Below are 17346 nucleotides of genomic sequence, written 5' to 3'. Positions count from 1 at the left end.
ATGTCAATAGGCAGGGAGGTCCAAAGCATAGATGCTGCCACACTAAAGACTGATTTCTTACAAGAGCAGAACAAGTACTGCATGGGACCTGTAATATGGAAAGCACACCTTGAACTTGGCCTGGTAGCAAATCAGCAACTAGTACAGATTTCAGAGCAAAGGTATTATGTGTTGATAGGGTCTCACTCATGTCAGCAACTGTGCCACAGCATTCTGCACTAACTGCAGTGCCCGGGTCAGACTGTGCTGCATAGGAATTTCTGTGATCTTGGCTGACTGGCTGACAGGATTTTTTTAGTTTTGTTTAGGAATCCTGACTGGCTGTGGAATGCTGAGTTTTCTGCCTTACTCACAGGAATCTTGTGGCGGTTGGTATGGTGTTGCATTTAGGAAATCATTACTGTCTTTTCTTTTTCTATTTGCCTTTCATTTACCTCTGACCTCACTCCCTTACATCCATGGAAGCAACAACAGTGGTTCCATGTGCTCAGCTCAACCCCCTTAAAGACACTGATTCATCTTGTTGCTTGTATAATGATTTGTGTCTTGCCCAATAATGGTAAAAGATAATTCACATACTGGGAAGTGTGGTTTCAATGATGTTGTTCCCAAGCTGCTGCCTGTGAAAGTAGACCAAACCATGTGTGTATTCTTTCTGTCAGAGCTTAGAAAAGTTACTTTTTTGAACTACAACTCCCATCAGCCCAATCCAGTGGCCATGCTGGCTGGGGCTGATGGGAGTTGTAGTTCAAAAAAGTAACTTTTCCAAGCTCTGCTTTCTGTCTATTATTACTCACTGGAAATGGGTTGGCTGTCAAAGTGAGTTTATAGCAGCCCACAGGGTAGGCAGCAAATGAGTAGAGAATCTTCTTACTCATTTCTCAAACCTCTCTCAGCAGTGAAGGGTCAAATCTGTAAAGATGTTTGGAGCAGCCATGTTAAAAGGCAGGCAGGGCATTCTAGGCAGGGGGTTGCCAACCCTGCTTGGATATGGATATCTTTGCAGAGGATCCCTAGTCGAGTCTTACCAACAGCACAATCCTAACCATATCTACTCAGAAGTAAGTCCTGTTAAGTTCTATGGGGTTTAGGCCCTTAGTAAGTGTGCTTAGAATTGCAGCCTCCAGGGGTATCCATCTTTACTCCTGAGTGATCCCATCTAACATTTCCACAACACTAGACTACCTTCTTCCTACAATGGCCTTCTGGTGACTGGACTGGACTGAAGGCACTTAAACTCTGCTTGCCAGAAGCAAGTAGGCTAGATTAAATGTTCCCTATGCAGGGTTTGAATCCCCACAAGCCATGAAGCTCACTGGGTGACCTTGGGCCAGTCACTGCCTCTCAGCCTCAGAGGAAGGCAACGGTAAACCACCTCTGAATACCGCTTACCATGAAAGCCCTATTCATAGTCAGAATCAACTTGAAGGCAGTCCATTTCCATTTCACCCAGGCTTCCTAAGTGAGTGCGAAGGAATGATCCCATCACTTCAGCTGGACCTGGGAACACCCTAATTTAGCTAGAATTTCTTTCTTAATTTCCAATCAGAATTTTTGGTATGCTCCAAGCAACTGTGGTTGATGCTTAGTGTATCATGCTTAATGGCATCACTAGGGTCTGTCCCGTGACATCACTAGGGCCCGTCCCTGAGATCTCAGAGTTTGGGATGCTTCTGACCTGGCAACCCTAGTGGCCCCCTATACTTTAACACAGCAGCGTATAACATTCTGAGTGCTGAAAGTGTTTTGCCAAGGATGAACTTTTATTTGTATAAACAAATGGAACTAGTTTGTTTTGTCAAAGGACGAACTTTAACTGGAACTAGTTACTTTTGGGACAGGATGAACTTCAACTAGAACAAGTTCCTTTTAAACATGAACTTTCCAAGCACTGATCCTACAACATGTCATTTAAATGATGGTAGTGATGATGATGATTTGAAGGAACCCAGGGCAGCAAACATATCGACAAAAGAAGAAAAAGAAAAAGCATTCTAAAACAGTTTAAAACATTCTAATAGTGCATTAGAAATAGATTTATACTAGACTGCCTGCACAACATTCTGCATTGTACTGCAATGCTTCCTCAGAGTTACTGCATCACTGCCATTTTCAGGGACACTCTTGCACAATAGTGCAATAAAAGCAGGATAAAAAAGCCATGGACTGTTTATGGTATGAAAAGTTTGGTCATATCCAGATGACCTGTTTATTGAGGATTCATCCTGATTTGTTTGAGGAGACATTAGACGATATTCTGTCAAGCAAGTGTTACCCCACACTTTCCAGTGCTTTCCCCCCTCACTTCTCTTATTGCAAAAAGTCGGATCTTTTGGGGAAGCTTGTTTGCAAGAGTTACAAATTAGTTTTAATTGTGTAGCCTGAATTTGATGGTATGTGATTGAATCCCACCCTAAAATAGTGATTGTCTGGAAGTGCCCTTGCATTATTTTAGCAGGAAACTATGGAACATGCACCTATTGCAAATGAAGCAGTATGACCACCCCAAAACTCCTGCAGGTGGAAATGATACTAAAAACACAATTGTGTGTAACCGCCCTGATAACATCATGAGCACAAATCATGATGAATGCTCAATTAAAAGGGTGCATGTAGAGGTCCTAAAACCTGTTTCAAACAATATCTGACACCAGTGCTTCTTTTGGTAAAAAAAAAAAAGAGGTGCAGGTATTCATACCTTGATAAAAGTGCTGTGGGTCCCAGCACAAAATAGCTGCCATGGGCAGCAAAAAAAGAAGAGGTGATAGTACTCCATATTGGTGAGTACTGTCACAACAAAAGCCCTGCTTGTCACAGAGGCTGCTGGTTTTGTCTGGTGATTATGGAAGGTCTCCATCCATGGTGAATGGGCCATTTGACTTCATTGCTGCTAATAGAAGATGCACATGTATGAACTAATGTCGGTCTTGCCAGCAGATAATTGCGAAGAGCATCTGGTACAGATTGGTCTTCATGAAACCTTTCATGTTCTGAGGGCCAAACTAGATGTAATGTGGGAGATCCCCGATTGGAACACCCAACTTTTCTTGGATGTGACTTAAAAGTAAGTGTGAGTACATGAGGGTTGGATTGGTGAATAGCCTTTCCCCTGTGAGAGTTCCCTAATTTATATCTTCTCCTGAAGCTGCTATTAGCCATGGACAGTGAAAGCCAGGTACCCAGATTATTGTCTTGGCCCTCCACCAGTGGCTTATTAAGATTGGGGAATGGGCACAGAGAAAAGCCTTAAAAACCCTCACCAGCACCAGGATCCTGATCTGATTTGCCCCCAACCCCTGCATGTAGTTGCTTTTAAGAAGAATAAAAAGTTGACATGACCAATCATGGACCTCCTATGTCACAACTACTTTGACCCTAAGATATATATGGACTTACTTTAAAAAAGTGTATGGTAAAGTGCCAGTGGCCACAATGCATGCACCAGGAAGCCCATTTGGCTGCTCCCTACAGAGTAGCAGCTTTCATGTGAAGAATGCTGAGCAGGGAAGGATGCTGGAATCCTAACATTGTAGCAAGATAGGCTTTGAGTGAAAAGAGGAAACGCGGATCCATTTTTCTTTACTTAAAAAAAAGGCATTTCCTCCCTGCTAAATTCCCCTAACATCAAGCTGCACATGTTCTGGCCAAGACGACTTTTCCATGACAATGTAAACAGTTTTCTTAATGGCATTAACCATTAATGAAGAAGATGTGGAAGCGCATGCATATGATGTCCCTGATTATCCACAGTATTTATTGCTGTCAGAAATGATTGTGGTGGTATATTTGGAGACTTGGCTCCTGACGTTTGTTAGGACAGATCATCTTTAAAGGTCAGCCAGAGGCAACTTTTATCTCCCCAACTGGAGATAAAGAGTTTGGCCTGCTCTGTAGACATCTCTCTCTCTCTCTTTCTCCCTCCCTCCCTCCCGAACAATAAATAACAGCTTTATCACAAGATCAGATCTGGAGTAAAGCTGCAAGAGTTGATGGCAACTATCCACAGCTTGGTGGGCTGGATTTGGCCCATGGGCTAGTTGCCCATGCTGTGGGCACATGTGCAAGATGGCAATGCTTCATCCTTTCTGGCAATGTACATTCTAATATCACATCCATGAGAAGCCACCACAAGGCTGTTTTCGGTAAGCTGGTCAGTTTATAAAGCAGGACAGACATTAACTGTTTGCTTAAAAATTAAACGTCCATATTGTGACCATGAGAAGGTCCCCTATACACAAAATTCAGCTTTGTATTTGAAGCACAAAGTAATAGCTAGTTTATAACATCAGCAGCAGCAGCAGCAGCAACACACTCTGTGCCTCTCCAAGGATCTCTGAGAATGTGAATCTTTTCAGATTTGCACATGGAGGCCAGATTCAAATGTTATGGCCCACAGGTGGTTACTGAAAAATGCACCTGCATGGGGGCAACTTTACAAACAAAGTTGAATGGGCCCAATCAAAGGAAGCACAGGTGGACAGCCTGTAAGTATAACTTCATCAAGGCACATGTGTAGCAGGGGGCTTGTGGCATCCCTGCACAGGCTATTCTCTATACAGGTACACATTTACTAATATCCTAGATTAAATAAAGTAGATCCTTTAACACACATAAGAAGACACGAGCAGGCAGAAAGGTTTGAGAGGGCCTTAGGTAAGCTGTCATGGGGGAAGGGGCTACACCACTCTGGCCAGGCTTTACCCTCCCCTGGCACTCTGGTCTTACAAACCCATTGAACTCTAATCCTGTGATTCCAGATGCCTTCAGAGACTATTTTTGTGCAAAATCTAATTTCTTGGAGCTTCACACCAAGGCACCAATTCTTGAACACAGCCAGCCAGTCTGGTAACTCCTTTGAGGAAGGAGTGTGTTCCTATAGACTGTACTCTGAATCCCTTTTGAACACTCTGGAGACTTACTGTCAAGTATAGCGTGCCTACAATCTATCAGCACAGGAGGGGAGACTGTTTGTTCACCCCTTTCATGTCATATCATTATTTTCTCTGGCTCCATCCTTACAATTTTCTTTCAAAACGCCACCCATTGCCGTCCCACTTTTGCCTCCCCTCTGCCCTGGGTGCTCCTCACATGCCAATTTCTCCCCCTCCACTGTGGCCGCTCTCTTCTCCTCATGCTTATCAGGTGACAAGAAGTGTGAAGGAGTCCCTTTTTAACATTTAGTTGGGTGGACGAGCTGTGCAACAAAGCACCTGCCAAGCTTCCAGGCTTACCAACCATTTTCATTTTATCAGAGTGTCTCTGGGCCCAAAGCCTCAGCAGGTGCTTTGCTGCACAGTGCACCCACCTGACCATTTTTTAAAGAGATGTTGTGGCAAGAGACCATTATCTCTGGTGCTTATTCAGGGGGCCAGGGTTTAGGTGCCTGGACTTAGGCTCTGAGTCTGGCCGTAATGACACCAAAAGGAGCAGGAGGATTTGTGGGCTAGGCTATGACACCAGGGCTACAATACAGCCTGTCACTGCATTACCTGTTTCCTTGGCAACATCGAACCAAAGCACAGGTAGAAGTGGCATATTTGTCATGGCATATTTGTTAACAGGATTGGCAACCACTAAGGGCAGGAAGGATCTGTGTGTTTCAGTTCTCTCAGTTTCTCATTGTTCCAAAAAACTCATGAAAATTCTTCAGCATTTTACTGCGAGTTTCTCCTAGTAAACAAATCTTTGTATGCAGTTTTTACTAACATACATATCTTTGCAAGCAATTTCTCCTAGTATCATGCATTTTTGTATATTTTCTCTAAAGTATTCATTTTTATGAACAATTTCCCTAATATATGCATTTCTGTAAACATTGTTTTCATCACAAAATTCAGATAAGTGCAAATTTAAATGATGTCTATCTTCAGGTTCTCATATTGTTTCAGAAAGTGAACATTTGATAGATTTTCGCACTTCTGTTTGCCGCCCTGGGCTCCTGCTGGGAGGAAGGGCAGGATATAAATCAAATAATAAATGAATGAATAAATATAGTTTTAAATGTGAACTGAATCAAATTTCTCCCCCATCCCTAGCCACCACTGGCAATGGGCATCCCCACATCAGGTATGGCTTCCTCAGAGAGCACATGATAACCTTCAAGGGACATTGGGATCCTGAGGCAAGTTTCTGTAGGCAGTTTTCTTCCCTCCTGCCACGCAGATCAGAATATCAAACAATATAGTACAGTGGCTGGCTGCAAGTTCTACACTAATTTACTTTCAACCTTTTGGATTTCCTGGAAAGTATGGGCTCATTTAGATTTAAACAAAAAGCCAAACGTATAGTATCCAACTCTATGGAAACCAGGACTTGTAAGAGTGCATTGGTTCAAAATTCTGCGGAGTGTGTTATTAATGTACACATTTGAAAATGCAACACAGCTGTATTTTTCTAATTAGGGCCCTGTGTCTGTTGACTCTTTCTTATTCAAGGTGGCAGGAAACATAACAAGAGATGTTGGCCTCGGGTTTTGAGGGAGGCTAGCTTTCGTTGCCCACACTAACACTTCACTAAGCTTGCTGGAGGAGAGGCCTGTTGAAAGAAAGAGGCCCGAGGCGGAAAGTAACCTTTGAATCCACTCATCATCCCACAGGAGGTCTGGTTGGGGCATGCAGATGTTATCCTGGAGAACTCCAGTTGCAGATTTGAGCTATATATGTGTTTTTAGTGGAAACATATGCAAGAAGCAAACGGGTCTGATGCTGAAAAATGGGAATGTTTATGCAAAGCCAAGTGTCTTTTATAAAATCCACTGTAAAATTCTACACTGCTGGGGCAATCTTGCGGCTGCGGCTTTGGCTAAAGATGCTTGGATGTTGAGAAGAATTACTGCCAAGTGCAGAAGGATGACGGTATTAACTTGTCCTGATTGAGGTGACTGTTAACAGGGAAATGACTTTCATTCACGTATGAGAAGTAAATATATGTCTCAAAAATGTGTTTATTTTGTGATTTTTAGAGGGATCTGAATGCCATAAATCTGCTCCCATCTTCCCCTATCACTGGCCCCTTCCTGATAGGGATGAAAGGATCTGACAGTTTTGGCTCTCTCTGTTTCTAATTTTTCCAGTCTTAAATTCAGTTCTCCAAATTTCTGCAGCAATTTGCTTTTTTAAAAAATCCTCATGAAAATTCTTCAGCATTTTAGTGGGTTTTTGCTAAAAAAAAACATTTTTATATGCAGTTTGGCCTAATGTACACATTTTTGCAAGCAATTTCTCCTAATATAATGCATTTTTGTAAGTTTCACTAATACACTCATTTTTATGCATGTTTTCACCAATATATGCATGTTTGTAAACATTGATTGTTTTTCAGAACTGCACCACAAAATTTCTATAAGTGCGTATTTTGAAGGATGGCTGTGTTTCAGTTCTCATATTGTTTTGGAAAGTGTGAATTTGATAGATTCAGCTTTAAATGCAAATGGAATTGAATTTCTCCTCCATCCCCATTTGCTGATCTCTAGGATTCACCATCACAACAAGGATATGTTGAATTTGGGATTTCCCCGTTAAGATGTCATAGGCAAAAATGAAATAAAATACAGTGTAATCATTTTTGCCAACCTATTTTTGCCTGTTTCAATACATAGATTATTGTTGGTATAACAGATTATATACATAGCAGAATCATGTAGTTCATTTTTCTGTGGAGTGTACTATTCATGTGTTTTCTCCTTAAAAAGACTCCAGCACATAAGCCCACTTGTTTCTTTGATGCTTTTGGTACACCTTTACTCTCCATACTATATTACTGGCAGGGGCAGCTAATGTGGTGAGTTCCAGTTATTGTTGGATTACAATTCCCATCATCCACAGCCATTGGCCATGTTAGGTAGGACTGATTGGAACTGGAGTCCAACAGCATTTACAAGGCACCATGTTGACTAACTCTGCCCTACTGTAACTCAGCCTAAGGGGAGCCCTCTTTGGACATTCTGCTCCACACAATTTACATCATGTGATGCAGGAGAGCAGGGCCCGCCTCCTGGCCCTAACTGAGCAAAGAGGTGCTACTATGCTGCCACATCAGAGGCAGGAGATGCTGCATCATGGCTCAGTAGCCCCCTTCCCCTCCCCACCACAGTGTCCACACATTCAGAGGAAGGTCTGTAGAGGGGAGCCTGCTCTATGCATGATGTAGCTCTCCCTGTGATTTAGAATCCTGATTGTGGCAGGTGCTGGATGAAAAATCATGGGTGGAGTGAATTGTGCGAAGCAGAATGCCTGAACAGGGCTTAGGGCTCATCTACATGGGATCATTTTTTCATAGGAAATACACTTATTTTACCTTCACTTTTCATTTCTCCACAGTTCCTGCTCAAAGGTAGCTGCCAATCGCTTTTCCCCATTCACACAAGTAGGCATTTCTCTCGGGAGGATTTGTCTTGCTTTTTCCCTGTGGCCTTGCCCTCTAACTATACATTTCCACTCCCTCTGGTTGCTAGGTGACTGGGTCTGTTGTACCAGCTATAGTAGGTTCCTTACAAAAAAATCTGAAAGTGCAAATATCTGTTTTTCCCCTAGTAAGATATAGCTGAAATACAAATCTTTGTCTCAGCAGTGTTATACTTTTGTACACAAGTTAGTGAGAAAATAAAATAAAGGCACCATTTGCAGCAACATAAAAAAGATCATCAGAACAGAGGAGAGCAACCAGAACTTGCTTGTTGGTCTACAGGAAAGAAAACGAAAAGACAAGGAGGGAGTGGGCGTGGGGAGGGGAACAATTGACAAACCCATCTAAAAGCATTGGAGCAAAGTGTCTGCAAGCACTAGAGAAATGCAGTGAAGATTTTTTTTCTTCTCTTTTAGTATTATCAGTGGATTAGGTTAGTATGGATTTACATGGAGAAAAGTGTGTGATAGCTTCTGTTTGCCATTAATGCCATGTGAACCATGAAAATTTAAAGGAGATGTGAGTAGCACCAAACACATAGTAAACCACCATGTAGATGAGGCCTTACATGTAACTGGAAAATAATCATATTTTCTTCCTCTGATTATCCCTGCCTCCTCAGGTGGCAAAAACTGTAAGCTCCCTGGGATAGGGACCTATTCTCTCATTGGTTGTAAAGCATCATGCACATGGATTGTACAGTACTGATACCAATAGTTGTATATGATAAATGATGCTGGCGGAAAGGTTCCAGTCTAGTTTGTCCAATCTAACGCCACAGTCCTATGCAAAGCATACTTGGGAGTAAGCCCCTAAGAACTCAGTGGGATTTGAACTGTAAATCTATAGTGTACAAGGACAGCTGAAAAGAGGGGAACAAGCTTTGATGGATCATTTGGCAAAACCTATAGCAGAGTTCTCTTTAGCCCTGAACTTTGTGTGCAATAATGAGGCAAATGTATTTACTTCATCTCCTGCAGTGGCTGCCTGGGTGGCTTCTGCTGTGAGGATGAAACTGAGCAGTTTGCTGGTCTCAATCCAGCTGCAAATTAATGTGAGGAACTGATGGCTTTAATGCTGAGAAGCAGGCAGCGCAGCAAGAGGTGCTGCTCTGCAGCCACACCAGAGGCAGGAGGCTCTGCAGGGTAGTGTGGAAAGAAGGCTGCTCTCTGGTTTCCTGGCTTGTAGCGAACAGGGTACTATGTCTAAGGCTGAACTATACCTGTGTCCTTATTGATCCCACAAGCTGAACTAAGCCAGTGTGACGTGTGCTGGACTAGGACCTGGAAGACTAGGGTTCAAAATCCCCAATCAGTTATAAAGCTCACTGGGTGCCCTCGGGCCTCTCAGCCTCATGGGGTTGTTGTGAGGATAAGAACAGGGAGAAAGAGAACCATGTATGCCACCTTGAGCTCCTTGGAGGAAAGGTGAGATATAAATGTAATGAATAAACCTGGAAACGCTGCACAGTTTACTTTACTCCCATCTCTCTCAATACCCTGCATGTGTGCTGGACTGCAGGCAGGGACTGCCTAGTCTTTTGGCCCTTTGGCTCCAGGGCCGGGGTTCAGATAAAATGCTTAGTCACACTGGTGGATTGATCCATATACCAAAATGTTATCCAGATGAGATTTCTGCAGCTATACCTACTGCTTCAGCGCAGTGGTGGTCAAATGAAGGCCCCTAACAGATCCTACCATATTGCAGAACAGCTCTCTGCTGAATTTGAAGCCCTGTTAACATGTCATTACAATGTTGTTCACAAAATCTGCTAGTGGATGCAAACGTCAGGTCACAGTGGATGCATGGGTAGGGGCCAAATTGTCTCTCACGTCATGGATAAGTATGAGACACTGACCTGTTTTCTCCCTGCAGCAGAGTAAGACCTGTTGCTGAAACTAAAGACACTCAGGTTAATTGAATGGGCCCCTCAGGAGCAGGAGCAAATCTTTCTGTCCAGGATAAGGGGATTTCCTGGAAATCATTGCCTTCTTGGAAGGCTCTCCCCCATCCAACACCTGTGTTTGTATCTCTGTGTGTGTGTGTGTGTGCACGTGTGTGTGTAAATGCAGCTGATTCTGGATACATTACATGCTGGGAAGAAAGCTTAAGATGGAGTTTCTCCTCACACGCTCACAGTTTATTGAGCCTGAGGCCTGCATAGATTCTGCTAACAGCAGTGCCTGTGCGGACTCTTGTATATCGAGAATTCCTTTTCTAGTGTTACTTTGTAAATAAAAAACGGTTTTAGTTCATTCAGATCTATTTTTATCCTTTTATGCTTAATGGCCTCCCCCAATGTACTCTTTGGCTGCTTGTCAATAAACCCACCCTTGCAGCCAGTTAACCCTCCGTGCAGGAGCTGCTTTGAATTGCTCCATAGAGCATCACATGATGGCTCATCTCATCTGTTAAATTCTGAACGTCATCCCACTGCTACAGGTCTTTCCTTATAGCCATTTGTGTCATGATGACTCTATGCTGCCTCCAGGATCTGAGATATTGTGCCTCTAAATATCACAGGAAAGCAAGGAGGGAGACAGCCCAAAGTACCACTGACAAAAAGAGGGAAAACCTTCCAAGTGCATAGCCAGCAAACAGCCAAAAATAAAAACAAGTGGTTTTATTGCTGCCTCATGCATTTGGGTGACAAAGACCCTTTATCAAGGGCAATCTGTAAAAGCATACACATAAACAGCATTAAAATCAATTCAAACATACTATAAATAATATGTCTATACATTAATCTGTTAAAAATGAACAATTCTGTAATATGCTGAACACTGACTTACAGAAGCTACAATCAATAAGGAAAAAGGGACAACTGGGATGGAACGTAATACAAACTAAAACTTCACTTAAAAACTTCACATGTGAACACATGACCCCAAAATGGAAGGTTCTAACAGGACTTCTCTCCCAAAAATGAACCTGGACCAAGCACAAAAGGACAGAGAAATGCAAATGTAAAATATCTAATGCATTTAACTCACAGTTATCTAATCAATCTCAAACTCAATGAGTCTCATCCAACACATTGCCATGGTGAAATCCATGCAATCCTAATGAGGTAAAGAGCGGCTTCAGTTTCAGTCCTAATGAGGTAAAGAGGGTCAGTTTCATTGAGAAAATGATGCTGGGAGGAAAAGGTTAACTCCCCTTCCTGAGCACCAAAGTCTGATCTGACTTTTGCCCTCCTGCAGCTGCTTCTAGAAGATATCCAATATCTCATCTAGTTAGGTCCTGAGAAGACTTTCTATCCTAAACTCCCACCATCTGGGAAGGGGAAGAAGTGTATATATTGGTCTCTTCTGTGATGGTTCCCAGACAATGTGGCCTGCACCAACCATAGAGCCAATGGGGCTTTAGCTATAGCAGCAGCCAAGACCATGGCCAAATGTCAGAGAATCACTTGGTTGGGACACTCAAGGAAGGGCCTCCAAAAATCTAAAGGTCTGCATAGTTACATGTGGAGAGAAGCACTAATTCAGGAATTTATTTATTTAAGACATATACTGTTTGATCATTCTCATTTCAATGCAGTGCAAGTATTTCTAAGGTATTCCATTCCCTGGTCATGAAGGGCCTTAAAGGTCAAAACCAGCACCTTGAACTACATTAATTTCTTGCATGCAGAAAAGCTCTGTGAGGTATACTTTAACAAACACACACACACATACACAAAGGATAGGCCACTAAATGATGTAATGTTCCCTACTGCCTGCCTCTAACATTCTGTTTGCTTTTTGGATCGTTTCCAAGCTGGTGTTTGCTGGAAGCTGGAAGCTATCCACATGTCTTCCAGGAACTTATTCCCAAATGGCAAGAAGAGTTCATCTGGAACCCCTCAATGTGTGTACATATTCTTCCAGTGTACATTGTTTTATATTTATCCATATAATCTATTCTGTTGCTCTGTTGTTCCTGTACCCATTCACAGATGAAGATCAGGCACACCTTTATTCTAAGGACCACTGCCTGAGTGCCAGTCTCTCCTCTGTTACATATGGCTGAAAGCCCCTTATTAATTTATTTTGCAATGTCCTGATTCCAAAAAAGGTTGCTACTTATCTGTTTTTCACCAAGACAGCATGGGAATTGAAGATCAGCAAGTGGGACAGTATATCATCCCCTAACAGGGTTGCAGACAGCTTCTTCTTCCATGATTCAATCTGTAAGAGATTCAAGCAAGCCAATGCACTTTGCCCCTTCCCAACTGACACGCAATATTCCATGACTCCCGATGACCACTGAGCATGCTCAGCCCTCATTGGGCTGGGTTTTTTTGGGGGGGGGATTGCTCACTTCTGATATTTCTTTTCATATATTTTTTGTACGTCTAGAAACCTTGGGGTTCCACCCTGCCTACTGTTGTGCCTGTGGTGCAGCTCTGCCCCATTACAGCCTGTCACTTTTAAGACTGCCCAATGTCCTCCGCCATGTCCAGGTGAACAGGACATGTCTTCCTCATCCCTGCCCCCCCATGCATGTGCATCATCTCACAGTGGAGGTGAGCAAACCTGGGCAAAACCCAGCAGCAGTTAACACTGAGACAGCCCCCTTTCCTGAAGTACATGCCCATCTTGTGAGTGGCAGAAATCCATCCCACAGTTTGCAACATTAGCAGAGGGGCCCAGTGGCAGCTAGTGGCTTCATGTCAGTGGGACAGTGGAATCTGCTCCAGGTTTTAATCCAAACTTTCAAGGAGCTGTCCAAGGTGCTTCTTTCCCTCAACACAGCAGGCCTGGCTTACTATGTTTTGTAAGGGAAGTAATGCACATTGCCATCTAAAGGGCTGGGGTGGGGTAAGAGTGTTAAATCCAGAGTCTAGAGTTACTTATTTGCATCACTGCATTTAAGGTCCTCATTTTTTCATCTTGAGTGTTCCATCTTATGAATATAGATACTATATTTTCCAGGTTAGCACATCTTCATATCAGCGGGTGATATGAGCTTCTCCCAAGCGCACATATTTAAGAGGTCCAGCAACATACATTTTATAATCTCCCAATAAAATCTCACTCAAGCAAAGTAAAGCCTTGGAAAGTCTCATAGATTTGCCAGTCAAAGCCTTGTCTAGGACACTCACTGCACGTCTGTCTCGTCCCTGAAAGTTCACTTTGATTTCATCCCTGAGTAACATAAATAAATAAAAACCCTGAAGCTCATTATTAATAATAGAGAAGTCCTGAAACAGGGAGCTGCACATATTCTCTCTCCAAAGATTCTTGCACAGCAGCAGATCAAAATGCTCTTGCTTCAGTCAGTTTGTTTGCCAAGGCAACAGAGGTAGGCCTCAAGCAAGAAAGGAGCAAAGGAGGAAGGCTGTCTGCAAAGTTTTGGCCAAGTTTTAAAAATTAACCTCAGCTTTGGTGACATTTTTTGTTTTATTTTTTGTTTGCATTTCTGGGACCAAAGAACCTCAAAATGTTTGAAATGTATTCACCTACATACACCTTTTATGAGTAATTCCCAAATCTATGGCACATGTTTATTCTTGGGTGTCATATGGATATGTTTATGGTGCAATCCTAAACTTAGTTGCTGCAGAGCTTGGAAAAGTTACTTTTTTGAACTACAACTCCCATCAGCCCCAGCCATCATGGCCACTGGATTGGGCTGATGGGAGTTGTAGTTCAAAAAAGTAACTTTTCCAAGCTCTGGTTGCTAGGCAGTAAATCCTGTTGAACACAATGGGACTTGCTTTTTTGACTAAACATGCATTTTACTTATTTTCTTTCTTTATTTTCTACCAATTAAATCCCACCTTTCTTCCATCATGGAACCCAATGCAGTGTACATGTGGTCACCTATCTAGGCACTAACCCAGACCCAGATCTGCTTAGCTTTGGGCAGGTGGTCACTTCATGTACTTCAGTAGTAGCTGGTGCCATTGGGGCTAGGAGGTCAGAAAGCAGGGACACCAACAGTAATTGGAGCCAGAGCCATTGATAGGCAGATCAAACTTAGTCTATGTGCACAAGAGTTCCTTTAAAAGCAATGAGACTGTTTTGTCTGGGTGAGGTTTGAAATGAATCTGCACCCGGTGGTATATACATTCTTATTGTTTGATTCGGCTCCACTGCTGATGTCAGAGCTTTTAGGACACCCACAGCAAAGCATTTCCATTGGACACACCTCAGAGTCGCAATGGATTGATAGTAAAAAAAAGTTTTCAAGTTGGTGTGAAGCTGGCTTGAAGGGAAAATGCATCCAATTTCAAAAATCCCAGATTTTGGAGTAAAAAAAGGTGGAGTTTGACTAATGTTGTGTGCACCTGTTTTCACAAAACATAGGTGGAGATGCAGTGAAACCCTTATAACCACAAGTGCATCCATAGCCAAAGCCTATTTTAGTCCCCCTCCCTACTGAGTTCTACAGCAGCAACACAGACTAGAGGAGGAAGCTGGCAGGCAGTGCTACGGCTTTAAGTAAGAAGGCAGGCCAGTGGGGGCTGGCTAAGGGCAGACTGCCTGGGTGGTGGTGGGGCAGTGCTCAATTCACCGAAATAGCCCATCCTCCACTGACCTTCAGACCATGCTCTAAGAGCATAAGAAGAGGTCTGCTGGATCAAACCTACAGGCCGTCTAGTCCAGCACCCCGTTCTCACGGTGGCCAACCAGATGCCTGCAGGAAGCCCGCAATCAGGACCTAAGTGCAAGAGCACTGTCCCCTGCAAGCATGTATCGATTTGCATTGCATATCCTAAACATTTACTGGATTGTGGAATTAAAAGATCAGTGGATTATTAGTTGCTCATTCAAAGGAGGATTGAGTTTCTCTGCCTATGCATCCCATCCCCAGATGTGAGATGATGAGTGATTATTATGACCCTTTCCCAAGGTATCAGAATTGAGATTTTTGGTAAGGATAGCCCTGTTTTTCAAGGTTAAAGCTGACAAATAGTTAAAACATAAAATGATGATGATGATGATGATGAAAACACAGTAAATTCGGAGCACTCTTACAAAACGGAACTAATTTTGATTTATGCTAAAGGATGGACCAGCTCAAACTGGCATCCACGATACCTGCTTAGAAGTCCTTCTGCACGCATTACCTTGTTGAGTTTTGCTGGTCTCTGACCGAAATAAAATTACTTTCTTACTTACCTTGTTGAGTTTTCCTGCAAATATTTTGCCTGTGCAAAACTCACATCATGGCACAATATGGCAGCGTGCCTTTAACTTGCTGAAACCCTGACCCCCATTGTATCTGTGCAGATTTGCATCATATGGAGGACGACACTGTTAGCACACAGAGGACACGCACAGAGGCATGACAGTTGTTCAGAGAGTGTGGTTGTTTATTGCTAGTGCTGTGCGAGGAGACCTTCTCCTCAATTCCCAAGATCTCGCCTGCGTGTGGCCACAGCTGCAGGTTCAGGGAAGAACTTTTTCACTCCTTATTCCTTTCCTCCTCTCAACCTTGCTCTGCCCCCCCCCTTTAACAGTCAGGGAATAGAGTTACTAAGCAGCTAATGAGTCCTTAACAACGCTCACTCCCCCTTCTCCCCCTCCTTTCCCTGCCACCCTCATTTTGACCAATGGCAAGTATTGGAAGGATGTATGTCACAAAGGGTGAGGGCGGGATAGAAGCCTTGTGTGGGAGGGAAGAACAGGAAGATGTTGCTCCTGGGCATTGGGTGAAGAGCTGCCTGTGGATACAGGAGGCTCCTTCCATCCCTTCTTTGCCTCTTCCTCAGCACCAGCCTCCAGACAGGTGAGTAGCAGTCACCGTGACTACTCAGGAGCCCCCTCCTGGCAGCAATGGGCCAAAACAAAAAGAACATTCTCCTAAGGAGGCTTCAGCTTCACAGAACACACCAACTACCTGGGCAAAGCCACTTGGCTTCACTGTTCCTGGCCATTGTACCCTGCTCCCTGAGTGACTAAAAAGTAGTCAGAAGACATTCACCTCAGTACAGGTGCAGGACAAATTATCCCCTCCAAACGATGGCTCCCTCAGAGAGAAATAGATGTGGCTGCCTTTGGAAAATGAGACAGAGGGATGCAGATGCTAATGGTGAGAAGCAGCCAGGAAAATATATTCTTGCTTCCCCCTCCCCCCAAAACAATCCACTGCACAGTTCCCAAAGGAGCCACTTGTGGTGATACTGTTAATGTGAGATGTCTGGAATGGGGGGGGGAGACGAAGGGGGAAAAGAAGGAAGGGGAAATAGGATTTATTTATTTCATTTTATTAATAGAGGGAAGTGGAAGGAGTGCTGAAAAGCAGTCTTTAATTATCTTTATTAAGTTTCTGTCATAGCCAAAGGGAGAGATGTGGGGTTTAAATAGCAGAAGGAATATCATTTACTTGGGAGGGATTTTGATGCCATGCAAACATCTTCAGCCCCTTTCCCCATAATCTTCTGTTTCCAAGTCCTAAACATGCACTCTATCTAAAAATGAACAAAGTGTTTTGTCTGGGGTAGGGCAGCTGACTTCTCTTTTTAAAACTTCAGCAAAAGCACCATAAAACACACCCATTAATCCTGTATACAGTTGAGGGGAGGGGTGTTCATAAGTTTGTACAACTGTGCTTCAGGTGTAGACTGAGTTCCTGGAACTTTAACTCTTTTTTTTTTTAAGATATCTTGGTAGTTGGCATACTGGGCATAATGATTGCGGTTAGCCACCTGAACACAACTATCTGAATTCAGAGGATGCTTTTTACAAAAAAGATCCTTCAGGATAATGCATTTCTCTATCAGAGGGAGCAGCTTTTCCCATTTTCTCTTCTTTCCAGTGATTCACCATAGTTTGTAATATGGGACTTGTTGGGCTGGGTATACATTTGAAAAGGAATATATAAAATAATAATGTATGCCTGATTTCAGTATAGCTAATAGAGCCATGCATTCTTAAAATGCAACTGGATACTGGAGGCATAAAGGAGCTTGTTAGTACAGCAGTAATAGTAGCAGTAATAGTAGTCTTT

The 17346-nt window shown here is 43.1% G+C and overlaps 1 protein-coding gene across 2 annotated transcripts in view; it reads left to right on the top strand.

Annotated features, from left to right (window-relative positions):
- Window positions 1–16015: 16015 nt before the first annotated feature.
- Window positions 16016–17346, top strand: part of TEKT3 (tektin 3) — a 29574-nt gene continuing 28243 nt past the window's right edge. For both annotated transcript variants that reach the window (XM_061621841.1, XM_061621842.1), the window contains exon 1: window positions 16016–16125. The gene's annotated coding sequence lies outside the window, so the exon portion shown is untranslated. The remainder of the gene's footprint in view (window positions 16126–17346) is intronic.

This window comes from Rhineura floridana, chromosome 3 (assembly GCF_030035675.1).
Source record: "Rhineura floridana isolate rRhiFlo1 chromosome 3, rRhiFlo1.hap2, whole genome shotgun sequence".
In the NCBI taxonomy this organism is placed as follows: Eukaryota; Metazoa; Chordata; class Lepidosauria; order Squamata; family Rhineuridae; genus Rhineura; species Rhineura floridana.
The sequence above is the reverse complement of the archived record's forward strand: the minus strand, read 5'-3'. Positions and strand labels throughout refer to the sequence as shown.